Below are 7,006 nucleotides of genomic sequence, written 5' to 3' on the forward strand. Positions count from 1 at the left end.
ACTTGTCCGAGGTCATCTGTAAGATCCTAGCTCTAAAGTTGAATGAAATGTCAGATGCTACCCCCTGGGGCTTAACTACTAAGATGGGCAGTGACCCTTAAGATGGGTAATACTGGAACAGAGCAATAGCTGGTAGCAGCTAGCTCAGAAACTCACATTGCTTTGGTTAGAAACCTGTTCAGTATCCTGTTCTGTCGGCAGGCATGACAGACAAAGTTTGAGCAGGAAGGGACTAGAGGCTTGGGAGGCAGAATGTGAAGCATTCCCGTGGAAAGTCCTCTGGTGGGATAGGAGTTGGAGGATATCTGGGACATTGCTCCACTTCTCTTAGCGCATGGGTTGAGTGACACCTCCTTAGACCAAAATTCCCTTTCCTGGCCCCAATGTTTTCTTCTTTTAAAATGGATGTTCCTCAAGGATAAGAATTGTTTGATGTTGTCTCTGCATCCTCAGCACCTAACAGTGTCTGGTACATAGTAGTCACTTATTCATTCATTCATCTCATCTGTCAGTCTGTTTGTAGGAAACAGTTCAGTCCCTATAGTTTCAGCCCTGTTTTTTTAGCATGCACAGCTTTTCTATAAAAGTAACTTCTAGTGGGGCGGCTAGGTGGCACAGTGGATAGAGCACCACCCCTGGAGTCAAGAGGACCTGAGTTCAAATTTGACCTCAGACACTTAATAATTACCTGGCTGTGTGACCCCAAGGTCACTTAACCTCATTGCCTTAAATATATATAAATTTTAAAAAAAGATTTTATTATAAGACCAGGTCTCATGATGAGAAAATGAAAGACAGATGGAACGAAGCATAGGATAACAGAATTTCAGAGGTGGAAAGGACCTCAGCGGCCATCTTGTCCATTTCATTCCTGAAAAAGAATCCCTACTACTATGCACCTAGCCAGCTTTGTCTAAAGCCCATTCTGCTTTTTGACATCTCTCATTATTAGGAAGCTCTCCCTGACTTCAAACTGAAATTTTCCTCTTTGAAATTTTGACTCTTATGCCAAACAGTATGTTAAATTCTTCTTCTATATCATAGCCTTTCCAACTAGAGCATTTTGATTACATAAAATTAAAAGACTAAATTTAGCATGAACAAAATCAATCCAGCTGGAAAAAAAGAAAAACTTTTCAAGAGGAAAAAATCTTTGCATCAAATATCTCTGATGAAAATCTGATAGCCATGTTATTTAAGAAATTAAGACAAATATTTTATTTTTAAAATAAACGTATTTACTTTACATGCACTTATAATCTGTCCCTCCCATTGCTTTCTACTCAATTGAATTTTTAAAAAAAAATCCCCCAAAACAACAATAACAACACATGCATAATCTAGTAAAAAAAAATTTCCATATTGGCCATGCCTGAAACTATGTGTCTTTTTCTCTATTTTAAGTTGATCACGTCTCTGGCAGAAAGTGAATGGTATGTTCCATCTTTAGCCTTCTGTACTCAATATAAATATTTTAAATAAAGAGCCATTTTCCAATAAATAAGTAGTCGAAGGATAGGAATAGATTTTTTAAAAAATGAAATGCATGGAAAAAATCCTCCAAATCACTAATATAACAAGAAACACAAATTAAAACATCATTGAGGTTTCATTTCATTCTCATAAAATTGGCAAAGATGACAGAAGTTGGAAATAGTCAATACTGGATCATTGTTGTTTGTGTTTTGTTCTTGAAGAAGACCATGACATCAGGGATGTGATGCAATGACATGTAAGTGAATTGGATTTAAGTGAGGCAGGGCTGTGTAAAGTCACCAGCCACACTTTCTCCTCAGGAGGCATTTGGTTATCATACCCTTACCTGTGAATGCTCTGCCCAAAGGATTGTAAATTTTAATCACTGAAACCTGACAAGATAGTCAACATTGGAGGCAATGTGAGAAGATAGGGACACTACTATGCTGTCAGTTTAACTCTGAATTGGCCCAAATGTTTTGGAAAACAATCTGTACTTATGCTAGAAATATGAGCAAATTGTTCCATCTCTTTGACCCAGCAGTCTTTCTACTGGATAATTATCCCAAGAAGGTCAAAGACAGAGGGGAAAAGTCTCATGCCTTCAAATCAAAATATTTGCAGGACCATTGGTCATGATAGTTAAAAAAGAAGTGAAAGCCAAATAGATGCCTACTGATTGTCTGAATGAATTGTGTTATATGAAAAAAATGGAACATTATTATGTCAGTAGAGTACGTAAAAAATGAGGAATTCAGAGTACATAGGAAGACTTGGCTGATGTAGAATGAAGTAAACAGATTTGTGAGAGCAATATATACAAAGTATAAACAAAAGCAATCTAAAAGGCAAACATTAATTGCACTGACCCATCTGTGTTCCAGAGAACAGATGAAATACGTTTTCCTCCTCACATTAGAAAGGTGGAGGACTATGTGAGTAATAAGTTGTTTACATTAACAGACGTAATCAGTTTTGGGGGGTCAGCTTTGCTAAATTGTTTGCTTTTTTATGAAAGGTCAAATAGGGAAACTACAATTGGGAAATAACTATAATTTTTCTTCTTTTTTAAAAAAAGCATCACTAAGACTTTAAAAATAGAATAAATTGAAAATGGCAAGGGAAATATGAATCATCAGAAATTTGGGAAACTGTCTTACGCTTTTGTATGATTAGAGACTTAAAGAATCTACATTCTAGAATGTGATTCAAATGACACACTGTCCCCTCTCCATCTGTACAAAATTCCTTTTCCACTTGACCTCTGTGTAATAAGACAACTGGAGTACTACCAGGGGAAAGTGAGGTTATTACCCTAAGCCAAGAAAGACATCAGTCACTATCTGCTGGAAGCTGAGGGAAACTATAGATAGAATGATATGAGATGGCTAGAAAAGAGACCATAATAACCAGAATAAAAGACATATGGAATGATTAGAATGGACATTATGTAAGTCTGAGACAATATGGGCCCCTGTGGGAAGATTGCTCCTTTATGGGTTTCTATTTTACAGGGTCTACTATGAGTTCTGCTTGGTGTTTTGTGAACCTGTATGCTTGTAAGGGGAGTTAATAACTATATCCTGGGGTGGTGTTTTAAAAAAAAAAAAAAAGAAATGCGTGGAAAAAAATCCTCCAAATCACTACTAAAACGAGAAACACAAATTAATTGTCCAGGGTCCCATAGATATACAAGTCAGATACAAAAGCTCTCAGATCTGCAGAGGGACCATGAGTATCTAGGCCCTTCATTCTCAGGAGGAGTACGACACAAAGACAATTTGTTTACAATCAGTCCTAAATTGAAGCTTGCTGCTTGACAAATAGTACTCTCTTCCGCTTTCCATATCCCACCATAGACAACGTGCTGCCTTTGATGAGCTGTCTTCTACTTTTATTCTTCATGAGAATAAAAGAGGTGAAGACCATGAACTTTGTATGAAATCTTGAGTAAGTCCTTTCCTCCTTCTGTAAACTCATTTTCTTTCTCTGGGGAGGAATTTGATGACTTATGGGGTCTCTTCCAGCTCTGAAATTGTCTTTTTCTATAATCTGCTTTGCCTTTGGCTCCCCTTTATCCTGGGATGTTATGGTGGTGACCAGAATGGAATGGGGGGTAAAAGTGTTGTGGTAGAAGAAAAAGGTTCTGATATTCTTCCAGGTGATTAAGAATAGACTGGGTCTTTGGTACTTTTATTCTGATTTGAATATCCTAGGACTTTTGGCTTATTTGAATGGAGACCCTCCTGTTAGATATACATAAAGATAACATAAAGTCAAAAAACAGAAAGGGACTCAGAGATTCCACCTATTACAAACTCCTCACTTCACAAATGAGAACACAGGGCTCAGAGAGTAGAATGGCTTACCCAAAAGGCATTATGATCAAGTGCCCTGATGTTGGATCAAGAGAGGCTTGAATTTGAATTCTGCCTCTCCTGTCATCATGGACAAGTCACCTGACCTTTCTGAGTCTGGAAAATGAAATAATAATTTCTATCATTCCCCACCAAATGAGTGTGAAGATCCAGTGAGACAGTGTATAATAAAACACCTTGCAAATCCTGGAGCCCTATGGCAAAGTTACCTATTACGATGACTACTGTCCAAGTTTGAGCATGGTCATTGATGAAGCAGGCACCCTGGAATGTTCAGTTCAACTCTGATGGTTTCACCAAATGTTTGGAAAGCAACAAACTACAGTATTTGATTACTTTCATAGTATACAGTTTTTCTAATCATGTTCTAAACTTCAGTATGTGTCCCATGCACTGCACTAAGCACTGGGAATGGACCCATTGAAATGGTCCCTGCCCTGAAGAAGCTTACATTCCACTTGGAGGAATAAATTAAATACACACTCAACCAAGTAAATACAAAAAATGTGCAAAGTATTTACCAAGGTGAGGATACAGATCCAACATAAGGAGTAATTCATAATAGAAAAAGCATTCCAGAAGGTACAATGTAAGCATAGGAATGAATGGGATAGAGACAGTAGAAGGATAGTCGAACATGGCTGAGTATACAAGGGCAGTGAGGAGTAACCAGAGAAAGGAGCTGTGGCCTAGGGAGTCTTGGACTCAGAATCTCCGGGGTTCTGAGTGGCATCATGGGGCAGTCTTTCATAGCAGCAAAGGTGATGTAATGTTGATTTAATTATCCATCTCTAAGATAGAAGAGAAAAAGGGTAGGTGGGGTCCAACATCTATTCCTGGCTGTTTGGTCAGTTAGTTGAGTTCTAGGGAGACCAGTTATAGAGGAGAAAAGCATGTTTAAGGCACCCATACTTAGCCAGGTCAGCTCTACCCAGAGTGATCCTAGGTGACTATAGGAGGAGGACTAGATGAATGTATGACATAGAGGATGGTATCATAGGATTGTATATCCCCCCAAACTTGGGGAGGAGAAGTTAACAGGCCATGGTCCCACACAGGATCCTACCTCTAGAGCTGAAGGGAACTCAAAAGTCAACTAATCCAATCCCCTTGTTTTATAGAGAGGGAAACTGAGGCCCAGGGGTAGCTAGGTGGTATCATGAATAAGAATGCTGGGCCTGAAGTCAAGATGACTCATCCTTAAAATCTTAAATACACACACACACACACACACACACACACACACACATACGCAAAAAAAAAAAAGAACTCCTCTTCTTGAGTTCAAAACTAGTCGAAGACACTTCCTAGCTGTGGACCCTGGACAAGTCACCTAATCCTGTTTGCCTCAGTTTCCTCATCTGTACAATGGGCTAGAAATGGCAGCCCATTTCATTATCTTTGCCCAAAAAAAAAACCCAAATAGGGTTCTAAAGAGTTGGACATGAATGAAAAATGACTAAACAACAACAACAAAGCTGAGGCCCAGGAAAATGACTTGCCCAAGACCATATAGGTATTAGACATCATGAGACTTTTTATTCAAAAATATACAAAAGATCAAGTTCATGGGGTTGTGTAACTAATAAAGCCAAATGGTTCTAAACTATGTTAGGGATCCTCTTACGAGTTTTTCCTGCCAAAATAATCTGTGGGCAAGGACTAGACTTTGGGGGAGGGATGGGAATGATGGGGAAGCACAAGGACATCAGTAGGAATCAGCTAAAAGAACACGTATTCTGGAGTCAGAGAACAAATGTTCAAATCTGGCCTCTATTGCTTAATCACTTACGTGATCTTGGGCAAGTCACTTTACTTCCCTGGGCCTCAGTTTTCTCTTCTGTAAAATGAAGGTGTTGGACTCAGTGACCTCTGAAGGCCCAGCCAGCTCTAGAGCCAAGAACCATTGTATAACCTTTCACTTCTTTGACCTCAGTTTCCTTCTCTATAAAATGAGAGGGATAGATTCAATGTCTCTGAGATCCTTTTCAGCTGTACGTTTATGAGTCTACATGCAACTTTGAGTAATTCACATCATCTCTCTGGGCTTCGGTTTCCCCCCTCTGTAACATGAGGAGAGGGGAAAGGCTTGGACTAGATGATTTCTGAGATCTCTTCCATCTTTTGATCTTGGATCCTATGATCCTACCAGCCTCTCTGTCCACTACAATAACCATTGACCAGTGAGTGAGCCAATGTGAAATCACTGTGAAGGGATAGGGATTCATTGTAAATTCCCAAGAAGTCCATCCTCGCCTCTTATGATGCATTTGCTCCTTTGAGGCTATTTTAGTAAACTTCCTTCTGATGAAAGGAATCTTTTCTTCCTGGAATTTGAGCTTGTGGTAGACACTCGTACACACTGTAACTTTACCACTGAATGATGTTGATTGCACAATGGGATTTCAAAAATGAGTGGGGCTAAAGAACACATTTCCTCAAGGAGAACCTCATCCAGAATAGTTTCATTTTTCTCCTCATTGCCAAATGGAATACTTAGTTCAGAGAAAAGGGGGTGGGAGGTAGGCTGGTGCCCTCTGATTCCAATTTGTAATCCTGTGTGAGAGGTGTGTCTTTCAGATTCCAATGTTAGCTTCTTCAAGACATTTTAATTACAACAGAAAATGGCCCAGTTTGTTTCCAAAGAGGAAAAATGAACTGCTTTCTTATCTATAATATTGTAATATCTATCTTTAATAGGTGGTGCAATGGATAGAGCACTGGCCTTGGAGTCAGGAGGACAGGAGTTTGAATGTGACTTTAGACCCTTATTACCTGGGTGACCTTGGACAAGTCACTTTACCCTGATTGCTTCACTTCCAGGGCCATCTCCAGTCATCCTGATTCCTACCTAGTCACTGGACTGAATTACTCTGGAAGGGAAAGTGAGGCTGGTGACTTAGCACAGCCCCCCCCGTCCCTCAAATCCAATTCATGTTCATGTCACAGCATCACCTTCCTGATATCATGGTCTTCTTTGAGAATGAAGGACAAACATCATCATCTATAATAGTGGAAAGCACTTAAAGCAACACCTCTCCTAATTAGCCTGATATCACTGTTAGCTATTATTATATAGTGCTTTGCATTTGATCCTCAATGACCCTGGAAAGTAGGTGATATTTTCATCCCCATTTTATAGATAAGGAAAT

Source organism: Macrotis lagotis, chromosome X, assembly GCF_037893015.1.
Source record: "Macrotis lagotis isolate mMagLag1 chromosome X, bilby.v1.9.chrom.fasta, whole genome shotgun sequence".
In the NCBI taxonomy this organism is placed as follows: domain Eukaryota; kingdom Metazoa; phylum Chordata; class Mammalia; order Peramelemorphia; family Peramelidae; genus Macrotis; species Macrotis lagotis.